General features: G+C 45.9%; 1 protein-coding gene across 3 annotated transcripts in view; it reads right to left on the bottom strand.

The window, feature by feature from the left end:
- The window catches only part of LOC146809541 (galactoside alpha-(1,2)-fucosyltransferase 2-like), a 481,546-nt gene that overhangs the window by 35,204 nt on the left and 428,392 nt on the right, over window positions 1-17,950 (bottom strand). For all 3 annotated transcript variants that reach the window (XR_014966453.1, XM_085616372.1, XM_085616373.1), the window contains one exon: window positions 11,662-11,718. The gene's annotated coding sequence lies outside the window, so the exon portion shown is untranslated. The remainder of the gene's footprint in view (window positions 1-11,661; window positions 11,719-17,950) is intronic.

Here is a 17,950-nt window from a genome sequence, read left to right as displayed (position 1 = left end):
TGCACTCCTTTTGAAAAAAGCAATCACTCTAAACTTGGGGGACCCATTAGGATGCCTGATTGACCCCCACCATATTAGTATGGCTGGGGGGTCTGCGGTGGATGGAAAGACCGTCCACCGCTTTTCCACCTGTCGACTCGTCGATCGGGCGGAACAGGGGCACGATATGGTGGTGGTGTCCATGTCATGATGCAGACGGAGAAGAACCTTTCCGGCATGGAAAGGGATGCGGTCTCTGCTGTTGGGGGCCCGTTGTGGGCCCCCAGAGTGTTGGGGGCATGGGGGGTGCACTTGGGGGGTACCCTTGGTACCCCCTACATTTGCAGGCACAAGGTGCCAGGCACCGTGCGGTGCCTGTCACGTTGTGCATGCAAATACACAACATGCATTTTTTACATTGCGGCGAGTGCTGCTTACAGCACTGCCCGCGCAATGTAAAAAATGCAGGATGCGACCGCCATGGTGGCGGTCGCATCCTGATGGGCATGGAGGGACTGCCGCACCTATGGCGGGCGGTCCCTTTTGCCAGTGCGGTGGCGGGCGGACATCGTAATGATGCCCAAAGTAAGGTTTGAGGCTTATGAGCATGCATGGACAGGGAACCTAAACATCGGGTGAAAGAAGTGTTTACCTGTTCCACATTGCACTGAGCGAGTGAACCAGTCCTTCTCTGAGACACTTCACACCATGCCACATAATTCCCATCAGCATAATTTCACTAAAAGACACACACATCCACGCTGCATAATTCAACTCTACATGTTTCCATTCCACACCACATAATTCAACAACAAACTGCATAATTCAACTCAACAATACAATTACACAACACACCACATACATCCAGCACCACAGAATTCCACATCATGCCACAAAATTCAACATTGCAGCACATAATTAAAGTCCACAATATACCACTACACAACACAAAATGCTATTCCACATAATTCCCCTTTAAGACATACAATCCCACTCCACATAATTCCAGTACACTCAATACCACACAATTACTATACACATATTTCCACTGCACACCATGCCACATAATTCCACTACACAAATCCACTCCACACTGCACAATTACACAATTAACAATTCCAATCCAATTCACATAATTTCACTCCACACCACAGACATCCACTCCAAAACAAAACACATGTGTAAGAAGCTGAAACTTTTCCTAGAAAATCAGTCAATATTATCCTATGGAGGAAAATAGTGTTATCGGTTTTAGGGTAAGTATTCGGTAGTGGGAGTTGAGGTTCTGGGGGTAGACTCAGGGGTCCCCCAGGGTCAGGGATACACTCTTGTTACACCCTCAGCAGCTCTAGGGCGGCCGGGTGCAAAGTGCTGAGGCACAATGTTATCCAATGAGGGATAGGGGGCCTCCGGTTGGTGGCTGCTGGCAAGCAGGCCACAAGGTTGTGGGAGCCAAGCTGCTGGTGTTAGGCTTAGGGCAAAAGGAGATCCTGTTATCACAAAAAGTGCACCCACAGCAGCACAGGGGCAGCTGGGTGCAGGGTGCTGGTTTGGGTTGGGTGCCCTGTTGTTTTCAATGGGGATTTTCAGTTTTGGCCTCAGCTCCAGGCTCGGTCCAGGAAGACTTTCAGGAGGAACCAACAGCTGGGCAGGTAAGTTGGAGGGCTCGGGGGCATAGGTGCACCTGGGGTTCTCTTCTCCAGGGCGTCTGAATGCAGGGGTGTCATTTGAGGTCGGATTTTAACTTACCGGGCCATTCGAGGTTGGGGGGGTCTCCGTGCAGAGGCTTCAGGGGATGTCGGGGAGTCCTGGGGGGGTCAACCCACAGTGTACTCGGACTCTGGAGCGCTGAGGAACCTCACTAGGACCGGTGGGCCACTCAAACTCGGACCGTAGGCGACGGGTGCAGTGGTGGTTCCAGGCGTTGAGTTTCTTTTTCCTCAGCAGGCTCGGAGTCTATCTTTGGCGTTTCTTCTGGACAGAGCTGCTGTTAACAGGAGATCCCGTCTTTGTTGAAGGCAGTCAGTCCTCCCAGGAGTTCTGGAGGTCGCTGTCTGCAGGACAAGACGATTAGTGGCGCAGGACCTCTGGAAACTGCAGACGGGTCAGTAGGGCTGGGGCCAAGGCAGTTGTTCTCTGCAGTCTCCTCTGCTGGGTGTCTTCTTTCATCCTTTTTCTTCTTAGGTTGAGGGAATCTGCCTTCTTGGTTCAGGGCTGCCCCCTAAATACTGTATTTAGGGGGCATTTTAGGGGTCTGGAGGTCAGTAGGCAATGGCTACTGAACTTTGGGTGACTACACCCTTGGCGTGCTCACTCCACATGGGGGAGTGAGCACAATCCCGAATCCTGATTGGGGAGTGCCTGCCATCTGCAAGATGGCGGGCACTGAAGAGTGGGCTTCACCTCGCCTCCCCCACCTGAGGGGTGGAGTTGGCAGAGGTGGGCACACCGTCTTGGCTAGCTAATTTTTCCCACCTGTCTTCCCGCCGAAAACGTGGGGAGACAGGAAGGGGGCCTGCTCCTGATAGCAGGGGAGACTGGGGGTCGTATTACAAAGACTGCAAGGCTGTTGAAGCTCACCTGCTACAGATGGCTCTTCCTGGCCTGGGGAAGGTGTGAACACCTCTGCCCAGGAAAGGCTTTGTTTCTGGGCTCAGGGAGCGAAGTTCCCACCCCAGGGGTCCAGAAACATGTCTTGTGGTTGCAGGCTGGTGTGTACCAGTCAGGGAACCCACCAGAGGCTGGTTGTTTTATCAGGGGGCATCTCTAAGATGCCCTCTGGCTGCATTTTTCATTAAACACCACACTGGCATCTGTGTGGGTTTAATGTGCTGAGAAGTTTGATATCAAACTTCTCAGTTTTCAGTGCAGCCATTATGGTGCTGTGGAGTTCGTAATGGCAAACTCCCAGCACCATATACTCTTAATGGCAGCACTGCACTTACAATGTTGTTGAGGTTGTGCAGTTGGGTGATGTGGGCGAGCGGTGCCATGTAGATGTTGAACAATGTCGGGCTGAGGGATGAGCCCTAGGGTACGCCGCAGATGATCTCAGTGGCTTTGGAGCAGAAAGGCGGGAGGCGGACTCTCTGGGTTCTGCGGGAGAGGAAGGAGGTGGTTCAGTCCAGCACCTTGTCTTGGAGGCGTGTGCATAGGGTGCGGTGGCAGACAGTGTCGAAGGCGGCTGATAGGTCCAGGAAGATGAGGGCCGTGGTTTCTCCATTGTCCAGCAGGGCCCTGATGTCATCGGTGACGGCGATGAGGGCGGTTTCGGTGCTGTGGTTGCTGTGGAAACTTTACTGGGATGGATCCAGGATGCTGTTCTCCTCGAGGTAGCGGGTCTGTTGATGGTCTTCTCGATGAGCTTCGCCTGGAACGGGAGCAGGGAGACGGGCCGGAAGTTCTTGTGGTCCTTGGGGTCAGCCTTGGGTTTTTTGAGTAAGGCATAGATCTCGGCATGCTTCCAGCTCTCCGGAAAGGTTGCTGTCTCGAAGGAGATGTTGATGGCTTTCCGGAGATGGGGTGGGGTGGTGGTGCTGGCTTTGTTGAAGATGTGGTGTGGGAATGGGTCTTACGGAGATTCGGAGTGGATGGTGCGCACGATTTTGATGGTGTCATCATCATTTATGTTGGTCCAGGAGAGCAGAGGTTCGGTGCGGATGGTGGCCGAGGGGGCGGACGTCTCAGTGGTAGTCGGGGCAGTCATGGCGTTGAAGCTGTGCGATCGTGCGATGGAAGAAGGTGGCAAGGGAGTCGCACAGGTCTTGCGAAGGTGGGATGTCGTTGGTGTTGGAGCTGGGGTTGGAGAGTTCTTTTACGATGCTGAAGAGCTCTTTGCTGTTGTGTGCGTAGTTGTCTAGGCGGTCTTTGAAGGAGGCCCTTTTGGCGGATCTGATGAGGTGATGGTGTCTGCGGGTGGCGTTCTTGTGGGCTGCATAGCTGTCAGGTGTCTGTTCACGGTGCCATTTCTTCTCAAGCTTTCGGCAGGATTGCTTGGAGGTCTGGAGGTCTTCAGTGAACCAGCTGGCTTTCTTGCTGGTTTGTCTGTTGGAGGGTTTCTTGATGGGGCGAGGGTGTTGGCGCAGTCGTCGATCCACTGTCTGAGGTTGCGGGTGCGGAGTCGGGGTGGGTGGGGTCGGCGTGTGGGCTCCGGGTGAGGGTGGTGGTTCGCTGGTCTTCAGTGACTTTGCTTCAGCAGCAGCGGGGGATCTGTTGGGTGCGGTGGAGCATGGTGGGTTTCCGGGAGGTGAAGTGGGTGCAGTGATGGTCGGTCCAATGGAGTTCGTGGTGTGGTTGAAGGAGACATGGGGGCTTGCGGAGAAGATGGGGTCAAGCTTGTGGTGGGCGGAGTGGGTGGGTGTTGTGACGAGTTGTCTGAGTCCGAGGTTGGCGAGGTTGTCGATGAGGGTGGTCGAGTTGCGGTCGTTGTTGTTCTCGAGGTGGAAGTTCAGGACCCCAAGGAGAATGTAGTCTGTGGAGGCGAGGGCGTATGTACTGACTAAGTCGGCGATGGAGTCGCTGAACTGTTGTTGGGGTCGGGGGGTCTGTAGATGAGGGTTCCTCTGAGGGTGGTGTTGGGATCGGTGTGGATCTGGAAGTGCAGGTGTTCGGCGGTGCTGAGGGTGTCATTGGTGTTGGTCGAGACTCTAAGAGTGTTCCTGTGGACGATGGCGATTCCTCCTCCTACTCCGTTGGTGCGGTCCATGCGGGTGATCTTGTAGCCGTCCGGGATGGCTATGGCGATGTCGGTTGCCGAGGAGGGGTTCAGCCAGGTCTCTGTCAGGAAGGTGACGTCAGGGAAGGTTGAGTCGAGTAGGTCCCAGAGTTCAACGGTGTGTTTGCGGTCGGAGCAGGTGTTGAGAAGGATGAATCTGAGGTGGTTGCGTTCTTTCACAGTGGGTGGCTTGGCAGGATGGAGTCTGGAAGCAAGAAGCTGAGCACTGGATTCTGCGCAGTGAATCCACTCGAGTTTCATGGAATCCACTGCGCAGACGCTAGTTCACAGCTTCCCTCGTTTTCAATCATGCTGCCTGGACAGTCCGCGCTGCAGAGTTTTAGCTTCACCCGGCGTCCGATGACCCTTCGCAGACACTGGCATAAATTTCAGGCAAGTGTCCTTGAAATAAACATTAAAGAGGCAAGGGTTGGCACTGGCTCTAAAAGCCGTGCACCACCTGAGCGCTGACATTTTTATTAATCAAAGTATGCAATTGCTTATTTTCAGTTGTGCAGGATTTGAAGGGCATATTGTGGAGTTAAGGCAGAGCACACTATTTTTGAGTGTCCTTGAATCATATGAGAAAAAACGCCGCGGTTCCACTGCTGGGATAAGAAAGAAGATATACGCAACATCTGCCCATGACCGGAACAATTACCTGAAGTCCAGGGACGTTAAATAAATAATTTTTCGGTGCTTGTAACTTCTCCTTTGCAAAAAAAAAATGCAAGGTAAGGCAGTCGTGCAAGCAAGACGATGGCAGGAATACAAGTGCTCCAGGCACCACAATCTAGTTTAGTTAGAGGTGGGCGAGTGTTAGGTGTGTAATTTGCATAATTTCCTTTTGGAATTGTTATTGCCATTGCCACTGCGCGATAGAAGGAGAAAAAAGAGAGCAAAATCGAGGGAAAGCGTGAGCTGGAGAGCGGGCAAGTAAAGAAGAAAACTGGAACACAATAGAGACAGGAAGGAATACATGGAGAGAAAAGAAGAAGGAAGGCAGGTAAAGCGGGAGAGAGATTAAAGAGCACGAGAGTGCATGATAGAAAGAGGGAGAGAAAGGAGAACACAGCAAGAGCACATGAGAGGGAGCAGGTGCGAAAGAAGATAAATCATGAGAGTAACAGAGCGAGCAAGGGAGAGGTGGGATAAAAGGATAATAACAAGAGGAGAAGAAAGGACACGAGATCGGCGAAAGAGAGGAGGAGAAAGCGGGAGATACAGTAGAACAGGTACAAGGAGAGCAAGAGGGGGACAGGCCGCATGAGAGAGTAAACATGGTAAGAGATCACGAGAGAGCTGTGGAGCGCAAGAAAGACGGAGTGAGAACAGAAAGAGAGATCTGGGGAGATAGTGTAGGTCATGCCTAGACCACAGGAGGGAGGTCAACGAAGCATGCGGTATTGGTTTGTTTGCCTTATCTTTAACAGATATGTGGTAGAAGCTAGAAGGGCAGACAAAGGATGAGGCCTAACAACTAGAGCGGTCAACGCTAAGCTGGGGAACCAGGTTGGAGTCTCAGCAGAGATGCTCAACTTTCTGTGATTTTGGGCAAGTCGCTTAATCTCACCCTGCCTAAAAAAAAAAAAGAAAAAGTGAATGTGTCCGTCTGTAACACAACTAGTGTTCTGATACTTTCAGATCTAGTTTGTACTATATAACCCTCCCCCACCCCCAAAGAAAAGGGCATGCTTGCTTTTATTCAATCAGGACATATGACATTTGATGGACTTCTTACCTAGAATAAGATTTACATGCTGTATCCTGAACTCTGGTGATGAAAGGGGGATATGTGGATTTTCAGTGTTGCCTTTCATCTCACAAGGAAAGTTGATCCAGAGATGTGGACCACCCTCCAAAAATCACTTATCTCCTTTCCTTTTCCTTGTGTTCCTGTGGATCTCTAGGATGGTGGCTTAATCGGAGTGGATGTGATTGGTACTGTTTTAAGTTTTTCAGGTGGTAGCTGGGTCTTGGTCCTTTTGTTGGTGACTTATAGAATCTTTAAGGTAATTTTGGCCGGCGACAAAAGCCATTGAAGGCTTCTGATTTGAAGGGAGGGCAAGTGCATGTTAACGTGTCAGCTGTTCATTATTGGAAAAACCAGCATTGGCAAAACAGAAATGTGTGGAAATGGCATCCCCTACTGTATTGATTTGTATTGATCGTATTAAAATATTTGCTTCCAGCTAATTTCAAGATTACAAACAAATGTGGTTGATTTGTGCTTTGCTAATTCTGAAATATTTGCAGAGTTCATTTACAGACATTTAAATTTTAAGTAATTTCAATTTGAGGTAAAATTTAAGACAAATGAAAAGACACTATCCCTCATATATCTTAAGGATGTGTCAAGTAAGCTCACAGTTTGAGCTTGGCTGGTACACGCCTTTGCTTGCACAGTGCTGTGCACCCATGTGCACAAATGCATTGCGATCATGTGCTGTCCGAGGGCGATCTTAGGCTCCTTCTTTGCAGTACCCTAACCTGCAGGGCCTGTCGGACCCATTGCAGCCTACTCTATCCCGCACTATCATGACATAACCCAGAAATCATTGAATACAGTACCAAGAATTCAGAAAAACAGTCCAGAGGAAAGGCCGCTTTGCCCCCATGTTTACCAGATGCATCCCCGGGTCACTAGTGCGGCTACCCACCTGAGCTCATGAGGGCAGTGCCAGGCTCAAAACATCTAAAGGGTTAGTATAGGGCAGAACAATGTTTGGACAAGGCAGGCTCATCAAAATAACTACTGCTCCAACACAAGGATTGGGAAAGCAAGTCAGGACTGCAACCTCAGTAAATCTGAGAGACTGTATGACGTCAACAAAGGAGCTGAACCTGCCCAGGCTGTCGGACTGTCAGAGGCACTGATCTGACATATGACTGACACCATACCATCCCTTCCAGCCTATCAGAGGCACTGATCTGGCCACTCACTTTCGGTTTGTTCACCCTGCCTTCACTCGCGTCCTACAGTAGCTGCACTGCACACATGGCATCTAGCAGTATAATCCTCAGCTTTTTATGCTGGCCTGTTTCCGTTGGTTGGCTGTGCTTGGCTTTGGGGTCATTTTGCAAGCAGACCAGTTTGAGGATTGGGCACATTTTGTATTTGTTTCTAATGTTTTCTTCACACTTGTGCTTTAAAATGCTATATTTGGATTATTATTTTTTTCAACAATGCAGTAAATATGTGGCGTAAAAACCACAATTTGAATCCATTGCCCCCCCCCCCTTCTTTTGCAGTTCGGCACACTCGCTTCGCTCGCTCGCTCATTATACTCAGGTACAAAAAATTGCGCCTCACCACTTTGAAAATCCAACATCCAGGAAAGCTAGATTCTTCTTACTGTGTGCCAGACTGAATTTTATGTGAGGGCTACGGTTGTTTAGCCACTCATGAAACTACTTTAGTATTAACTCAGAGCTCTCCCAAAGGCACCACACATCATCTCTGTATCTAAACCACTGTTTGATATGAGCACTCTATAGGTTGTTCCGGTGCACAAATTGTTGCTCATATCTCAAATTTGAAAGAATTGCGTCGAGTGGTAGCGATGCTACTTTCAGAATGAATTCTGTTGGGACCCGATGAGGTCTGTTCCTTGACTCCAAATATACTTCCATCGCATCCAGCCTATCTTGCTGAGGGATTGTGTTTACAGAGATGACACGTCCATAGTTGCCAACACGTGGATATCAGGGTCACAAGGAAATCCATAGTGTCCCACAAGTATGAGGGAACATCCAACAGCAAAGGTTTAAGGAACACGTCCACGTATTTGGACAATGGTTCCAAGATAGGCACTGCTAAGTGTAGCGCCATCGCAGGGGTAAATCCACGGATGCACCATATAATTGTAAATATGGTGCAGCTTTGTGTTACCTTCATTCAATGCCTGCGACTTCATGAGTTCCTCTTACAACACATCACTAATTCGAATCCCATTCATTGATGGTACCCCACCTTTACTGCATGCTCATTTAATTTTACACATTCATGTCATGTTCTTCCGGGTGCCTCATCTTTACTTTCAGTTTTTCGGCCTCTGCATGTGCACGGATTTCTTACCACTTCTTTCCAAAAGCGTTGCCTTCAGGATTGTACCTACAGAGCCGGAACTTCCGGTCTCTTCTCTCACGCTCCGATCTTCTGGGTAGTACCCTCTCTCCAGCCCCCACCTGTGTCCCGGTTTGGGGTTTTGCTTCTTCCCCTTTACACATTTCGGATTCTTCTTGCTGATCCTACTCTTAACGCACATACTTGACCTACTTTTTACACATTTGAATATGTTCTTCCTCATGCCCTGCTGGGTGCTTTCCACAGCCTAAGCTTTCTTTTTCGGATAACATTCCCTGCAACTGCGTCTCTGGACAGCCTCAGCCGTGCACAGGATTAACATTATGCCAGCACTTTAATCTACGCTGATTATCATTTTATTCATTTTTATATCATATGCGTATCTGTCATGTTCTATTTTTTCCTAGCTTGTGTTTTCATATGTGCAGGTTCAATTAGTTGCTTGTATTGTCCATTTCATTATAGTTTCCTGGCCATGCCAGAGCACTTTTTTCAACATATTTAGACATGCTGCACAGCCACACTGCTGTATCACACAGCTAAAATAAATACGCAAACCCATGAGCTTTTGCAATTCAGGCCCGGTTCTAGCGGGTGGGCCAGGAGGGCCAGGCCCACCCAAACATGAGCCTGGCCCACCCAAACAGGAGCCTTGGCCCTCGCAGTAACTGCATGAAGGGCAATCGAAAAGAGCCACTTGAATTGTTTTTGTTCCTGTTCTAGGAGTTGCGTGATCGGGCCTGGGCTCTTTCTCACAGGCACCCCCATCACGCATCTCCTTTTAGAAAGGTGGGCTGTGTCCCCGCCCACCCGTGCAGGTACCATAGGGGCATGGCAAGAGGACAAATCCATTCTCTGGCCATGGGAAACCTTTGCCTTCTGTCCTGCTGCATGGATGTTTCTGTTTCTATTCAGTGCACGAGAAAAGAAGGGTGTTTATCCTGATTCACCTTTCCTGGCCCCTGCAGCTGCTTGGAACTGAGCAGGTAAGAGCATGTGTGGCACATACTTCCTGCATGCTTCCTTTAAACTGTTTTTATTATTAGAATGGCAAACTCTCCCACAGATGTAAGACAACAATAAAAACATGTCCAGATATGGCTAGTGGTTTATGATCCTGCTGGAGAGCAATCATTTGTCTGTTGGTAGTTTTGAAATGCAGATACCCTGTATTCTATGCGGATAGCTCAATGGGTTACTGTCTTTTGTCACAGAGATCCTTGTGTTACTTGCAGTTCAGATGTTCAGAAGTTACAATTTGCATATTAGAGACCTAGTGGCTTTGACAATGTTTGTTTAATATTGGAGTCAAAACAGTTACTCTCCTGAGCCTGTATAGAGCTGATCCTCTTGATGTATTGTAGAAGACAGTGGAGAAATGGCATTTTTTTTACACTTGAAGCATTGCTTTCGATGGATGGATAGCTTTTATGCTGGCTGCTTGGGGGCGTGATCCACACCACAAATCGGAATTGGAATTATCTCTATTCTTGTCCTTGGCCATAGAACTGTGTGAATCAGCGAAACTTGGCTTTTGATGGCACAAACCCCATTAGCTGGTGAATGTATATCTCCTACTACCCTGACTGAACTTAGAGAGACTTCTGTATTTTTAGCAATATCAACAGTTTCTTAGAGTGTCACATTTCTGTCCATCAGAAGCTGTTCTCTTCTATCTTATTGAAACAATATACTGCAGTTTGATCTTTTATACAGAAATCCAATATCACATCAAATTCACATTAAATAATGCAAATACACATAAAGCTGGCAAATTAGAATCATTTGCTTCATTAGGAAGCTGAACATTGGTATAAAAGGAATGTTTATCACAATAAGGGATTCCTCAGTAAAATGCACATTAAAGCTGTCAATAGTTTCTGTCTATTCTTTTTAATCCCAAGTTACCATGCACTTGGGTGAGGGACACTTAGGTAGGGGCTGTTAGAAGGTGGTTCTGACCCTCTGAGCCGCCAAGATTTTTTGCTTTTTGAACACCTAATTTTTGAGCTTTTACTGTGGGAGAGCCCATGCTGCGTGATGCGTCTACTGTTGACTCTCTGGGCCCGATTCACAGATCTAACTTAAGACAAAATCCTAAACTTACTACCATTTTGGTATTCACAGAAGGCACTTACTCATTTTGGTATTCACAGAAGGCACTTACTCATTTCGGTATTCACAGAAGTTAGGAGTCCTAACTTTAGGACTACTAAATGCCTTCTGTGAATACCGAAAGTCTTAAAATTAGGATTTTTCTCAGTTTAGTTGTAGTATAGTTAGGACTCCTAACTTTTGGACTCCTAAATGCCTTCTGTGAATACCGAAAGTCTTAAAATAAGGATTTTTCTCAATTTAGTAGTAGTAAAGTTAGGAGTCCTAACTTTAGGACTCCTAAATGCCTTCTGTGAATACCGAAAGCCTTAAAATTAGGATTTTTCTCAGTTTAGTAGTAGTAAAGTTAGGAGTCCTAACTTTAGGATTCCTAAACTGAGAAAAATCCTAATTTTAAGACTTTCGGTATTCACAGAAGGCATTTAGGAGTCCTAAAGTTAGGACTCCTAACTTCTGTGAATTCCGAAATGAGTAAGTGTCTTCTGTGAATACCAAAATGAGTAAGTGCCTTCTGTGAATACAAAAATGGTAGTAAGTTTAGGATTTTGTCTTGTTAGTTCTGTGAATCAGGCCCACTCCGTCTGTACACCCAGTGTATTAAGTCAATGTGTTACATAATCCTCATGCAACAATGTACCCGTAGAGTCCTGTGAAAGCCATGTAGCGAGTAATCAGTCCTGTCATAAGAAGTACAACGTAAGATTAATGATGCCTATTATGAACACAGTCCTACCAGTATAAATCACCTCACTAAGTGCGCACTCACCTTTACACAATGTGTCCTCTTTGTTAATAAGAATTGTGGGCGATGGAACTTTGTTTCCTATGAAAAAACAAAAAACAAATATCACTGAATTGCTTTAATGCAAAAAGAAAAATAATCTAACCTCGCTACTAAGAATCACAACAAATTATTCAATCACGCATTGGAAAGTCAGTCACGCCCACGCAGCATGGGTCACTGACAATAAAATAAAACCATCACATAAGCATGTAATAGCACGATGATTGATATGAACATGCATTAACATTTGATATGGGATCCTATGGGTCCAAGAGCACGTCAATGTTGATCGGGATAAACCTGGGCAATTGAGTTTCTCAAAGTATATCCTTATGTGGAGTTTAAAATTGTTTATTTTCTTTTGAACTTCTAGATTTTCCCCTGAGGAAGGGTCATTCACGGACCCCCTGCTAAGGGGATGCTGGAGAGGCAAGGGGACCCCCTGCTAAGGGGAGTCTGGAGAGGCAAGGGGACCCCCTGCTAAGGGGATGTTGGAAGGGCAAGGGGACCGCCTGCTAAGGGGAGGCTGGAGAGGCAAGGGGACCCCCTGCTAAGGGGAGGCTGGAGAGACAAGGGGAGCCCCTGCTAAATGGAGGCTGGAGAGGCAAGGGGGACCACCTGCTAGGGGGAGGCTGGAGGGAGTCTCAGAGTCCAGCAGGCAGGGATATCATTAGAGCACCAAGGATTGTGTAGGTGCTGAGGGCTGGAATCGCTGGCAAAATGCAGAAAAGGCACGAGTCACAGCTGGTAGTCATTCCTTTAATAATCCCCACCATAATACCTGCACTGTGGATAACGGTTCAGAATCCCATGTATCACACCAGGAGTTGGGCTGAGAAACATAAGTGGTGTGAGTACACTTTATAGGGCAATAGACATAAAGAAGAGAAACACTGAACGAAACATTTTGCTCAAGCTACTGTTTTGGGCTTTGCTATGCGGGACTATGCTTATAAGGAGTAGTAGTTCTGTGGATCATAGCTCATGCATAAACACTCAGTTAGTTACGGCTAAGGAAATCATTAAAAACTTTGTGAAGTTGTTTTGGCCCCACTTGGCAAGCTTTTCTTTTTTTCGGAAAGAAACCTTCCTCGAAGCCTGGTGTTTCTCCCGCATCTAAACAGAGGTGGTGGGGTGTCAGTGAAACACATGTTTGATGGAACAGAAACCCTGCCAATTCACTGGAAGGCTCCCGAGAACATTGGCAAGCCATGAGTCAAACTGATTGACTGCAACCTCCATGGAAGAATCCAGAACGGGGCGAGAGTTGTTCAATATGATTTCACAACCAGACAGATTACGTTTGGACCAAGGGTGGTCAGCTAAGCTATGCATAGAAGTGAGAGCAGGGCACTAAAAGGAGGGGAGAGCTCAATTTAGAAATATAGAGAAATGGTCCGACCAGGCTAATGGAGAGGAATGAAGAAAGGCAGCTTGGTTGGGAGAAGACATCAGATCGAGAGTGTGCCCTGCTTCACGTGTTGGGAGAGACCAAGAGCAGAGAATGAGTCTTGGAGACTAGTACTGTCTGGTGCAGTGCCCAAGTCTAACCGTAAGTTGATATCCCTAACAATGAATGCAGTGGCACCCCACTCCCTTTTCCAAAACATGATGAGTGTCTCATCATCAAAGTCTTTATTTCGGTTTTACAGTACCATAAAAGAAAGATAGAAAAAGCACGTAGATCTTACATGGCAATAATCGGAATAAAAGGTACTGTAGATGTAAATACTTCCTATACAGGCTCTTTATAGTTTAAAAAGAGATAAAAATTAGGGTAAAAAAACTTATCACAAAGATACAATATGTACATAGTGCAAATTTCAGCATATTTCAATATTTAAGAGATACATCCTAACATCAAAATTAAAATGGCAAGCAATCCAAATATTTACAATCCAAAGTGCTAATACAAAATACACGCCCATCTGTTCAGATCATTTGGGTTTCAATTCATTTACTTACTACAAGTCAATAAAGTCAATAGTGCCCTCCTTCTAATGGACCATAATTTACCCAGAAATGTTGCTATTGCACAAGCAAAGAATGGTCTTGCATCTGATTTCAGGATACGTAGGGCTTCTGACGAGTGTCTGTCACTGTGCCAAGGTCAGCCCGAGAGACACTCATCATGTCAGCATCAGACAGCTGGTTGCTTTACATGCGCTAAAGTGTAGGCACCTGGCAGAGTTAACCAAGCTTTTCTGGGCTGAGGATCTCACAACCCTGAGGGCTGTGATATCATCAGCGCAGAACAGCAAGGTCCTCTCCCTTATGACTAGAGGGAGAGTGATACTTCTTCTTTAAGCTCTTCAGTGCAGTGGGCTGATAGTCTATCAATGACGCCTCATCAATGATGCTTTGTCACACAGTGGGATGGGGTCAGCAAATCTCACTGACCCAAAACCTCTTTTTGGTTAGTTAGGGAAGGTCTGCTCTCATTGGCTGACCCATGACAAGGTTAGCCAATGAGAGGAGGCAGTGGGATCTTCAGTTATTTACTATCCTCACAAATCCTCCATCTCCTTTTGTGCTTCTTCCTCCTGCCACCCGCTGGCCTTACCTTTACCACTCTGGCCATGTACTACTATGAAAGCAACGATGAGGGTTACGGCTATGTGTGCACCAGAGAGTAATATCTAGTGTAATAATGTCATTACCTACAATTAATGGTCTCCTGCTCGCTCCTAGTGGCCCACCGTTAAAGCCACTAAAATACAAAACATTAGAAGTATAATAGAAAGGAGCGGAGTAATGTTACATGCTATCCACGAATAAATGTTGTAGTACAAAATAAATTTGAGTTATTTGTTTTTATTTCTTATTCTTTGTAATTCTTTGAGTATTTCCCTCCCAATTATTTCAAATAATCAATTGTTCGATAGTATTCCAATAAACTGTAACATTGGTTTCCATCTCAACCATCACATGTAAAACTGTTGCATTATTTCATATACTTTGTTCAAACAATATTCAAAATTACAAACATTATAATAAATCCATTCAGTAAATAATGCTCAGTGTATACAGTCGTACAGCCAATTCATATACATTGTTCAAACAATATTCAAAATTATAAACATTATAATAAGTCCATTCAGTAAATAATGCTCAGTGTATATAATCGTACAGCCAATGCGTTTCGTCCTATCTAGGACATCATCAGGGCTCAATATTACTTGGAACAATCCTTACAAATCTATGCTTTCATTTACTAATGATTATTCGTGGATAGCATGTAACATTACTCCGCTCCTTTCTATTATACTTCTAACACTCTGGCCATGTAACTGCTTATTGAACATTTGGGCGCATGCTTGTATGTATCAATATATGTGTATTTGCGTGTGTGAATAGAAGTGCGCAACTGTGTGTATTTATGGGCTTGTGAATGGTTGGCATGAATACGTATGCATGCTTGTGAATAGATGAGTGTCAATGAGTATGCTTGTTGATGGATAGATGTGAGTATGTGTGTGCACTTGTGAATGGATGGGTATGCGAGTGTGCTTGTGGATGTGTAGCTAAGAGTATTTGTGCCCTTGTGAGTGAGTTGGTGGAAGTGAGTGTGCACTTGTGTGCCAAGCAATGCCTGCTTAACTATTCGTAAAAATTACAATCCACCAGTCAATGAAGGCCCAAGAAGTAAGTGAGTTAGAAAATCAGACATATCTGTAATAACGTGGACATGGAGCATGGCCGGCAATAGATTAGTAGACTGAAAAGTAAGCAAGAGGGAGACACTTGTGAACCTGGAACCAATAGGTAAGAATGGATCAAGAGGAACTGCTAGTGACTGTTTATGGATGATCACCAATCTGTCCCCATTCATCTCTGAATGCGAAAGGTGAAGCAAGAGGGGGCGGGTGGCAATTGCAAGGTCAGGTGCAGAGGTGGCATGAGTCCAGGATTCATTGATAAATAGGACGTCAAAGTTATAATCCAGAAACAAGTCATGTATATCAAGCACATGTTCTTTGAGAGAACGAGCATTAGTACAACAGCAGTGTAGATGTTGACCAGAGCAGTATCTCAAGAGACAGCTGAAATTAAGTAGAGTTTTAATTAGAAACCTGAGTATAGAATGAAGTATTAGGAGGGGTGGATAGACCATTAGAAAGGGCAACAGAGTCAGCAGTGGTAGATCCTAATTCAGAACTGTCCTAAAACAATGCACAGGGAGCAAATATGGCAGTATCACTTTGGCCTGTGGAAGATGGGCAAGTTAAGGTTGAAAGGGGCATGAGAGAGGTTGGAGTATAACCGTGCAAGTGAGAGCGCAGAGAAAGATGAAAACTGTGAGAATGATATGCGAGCGACACTGACCTTAGATTGTGCTGGAAAATCAGTAGCATGGAGGCTCAGGGCATGTCTGGGGTGTGTACGAGTGCAAGCAGGCTGACCTTTGGTGCAGATTTGGTACACCAAAGACCAACCCACATCGTGGATGTGATAAGGTACACTTTAAGTAATGTGGCCAGGTAAAGAACGTGACCTCTTCACGCCAGACTGCAAGCAGTAATCCTACCAAGATGGCAATGATAAATATAAGAGTATTTGAAGGAAAGGAGATAAAACTTTTGACTGTAAACTGCTAAAAAGTCATTACATTTAGTTGTTTACTAAGGATGCTGACTGACAACTTTTCAACATGACCCTTTGTGAATTTACCTCGAAGGCCGGAGAGTTCTGACTGCGATGCCAAAGTCAAGGAGAGATAATACCAGAACATGTACTTCATTTCAATAGTCTGCAACTAGAATGAGGAGGTGAATTTTCGTTGGCATTAAAAGTTAATATATATGGCGAAACTGATTAAGGCATAAATGCATGGTTAAAGTTCAGATCAAACTCGGGATGGACGCTTTGCAGTCCGTTCTATGTCCTGTATAGGGCGGCAACTCCTCATTTCAAGACATACAGTACCTCAGTTCGGTTACTCTGGGCTGTTTGGGGTCCTGGCCCAGTCTCTCTAACTTTTTATTCGTTTCTTATTTTACCTGGTTATTTTACGTATGTGCGCAAGAAAACGTGATTATTTCTATTGACGTTTTTTCTTTGGTTTCAATTTTTCCTTTGATTACTTGGTGGTGGCTAAGACGGGCTTCGGGCTTAGTTTAAAATACCACTTACTATTTTTAATTTTTGATTAGGGCTAGTGTTAGCCAATACTTCTTGATTTTACCAAAAAATCATAGGAATAATATACTTATAGTAACTTTCGGCACGTCCTCTTCATCTGTTGGTCTGTTATTGTGTCGTTCACATTTTCCTTCCACCCACTATACCATACAGGCCTGCTTCAGCCATTGCCTAACTTCCCTGTGCGTGTTGGCATGCTGCCCTTTCATAAGGAGCACATTGACGCATAATATCATTCCCTTAAGTACCAAGGATTAGTATAACAATGCCTGCTTTTTTACACCAAAAAATGATTACCGCTTTTGGCCGATGGAATGTCTAGATTGATGAGGCAAAACCAAAGGGGATGGTGGAGGGAGTGTTGAACATTGCAAGCACTCACCCCCAGTCAACTGATCTGGGTTTAATCCATCATCATTCTTTAGCTCAGTCCACCACCCCAGTAGATTGATGAGGGCCTGTCAACTTCTCCAACAATAACCTTTTACAAAACCCATAACAAAGCAAGCATTGAATTATGTGGCTAGTAATGACCACATCTACGGGGCTCTAAAGACAAACACATCTGGGCTTGTTTATTGGACTGCTGTGTGAGGGGCTTGAAATTCTAGTCCTCCTCTTACTCAAGCAGGGTGGGTAAGTAAAGCCTGGTGCTGAGGAGAGGGCGCATGAGCGTTACAATTACAAATACAATGTTCCCTGATCAGCACTCCGCACGAGCTCTATTGACAGTAGCCTTCGTAATCCAAGTCTGTGGGATGACTCACTTCCCACTAATGAGGTTCCATCTATAGCTGCTCTCGAACACACGCTGTGGGATGACATATAAAGCGACAGCTCAGCGAATGTGATTTGATTTGCTTTTTGCTGTAGATCAGTGGCTGAGGACACTTTCTGATCCTGACATGGAATAGGCTATCTCACACTCGTACGCAACAAATAAGGGTTCTTATAACTTTGGAGGTGGGCTGGCTATAATTAATTGGGTTGCTTATGTTTCTCACACTCTTGCCAAGAATACATTTAAGCTGGTGAATATGATTCTTGTGAGTGAAAATTCCCTCGCATGGTGACAGATGTGCACCGCTGCCCTGAGTTCCCCTTTTGCAATGGTATCTGGATCGCTGAT

This window comes from Triturus cristatus, chromosome 7, assembly GCF_964204655.1.
Source record: "Triturus cristatus chromosome 7, aTriCri1.1, whole genome shotgun sequence".
Lineage (NCBI taxonomy): Eukaryota > Metazoa > Chordata > Amphibia > Caudata > Salamandridae > Triturus > Triturus cristatus.
This window is presented reverse-complemented; position numbering and strand designations above follow the sequence as displayed.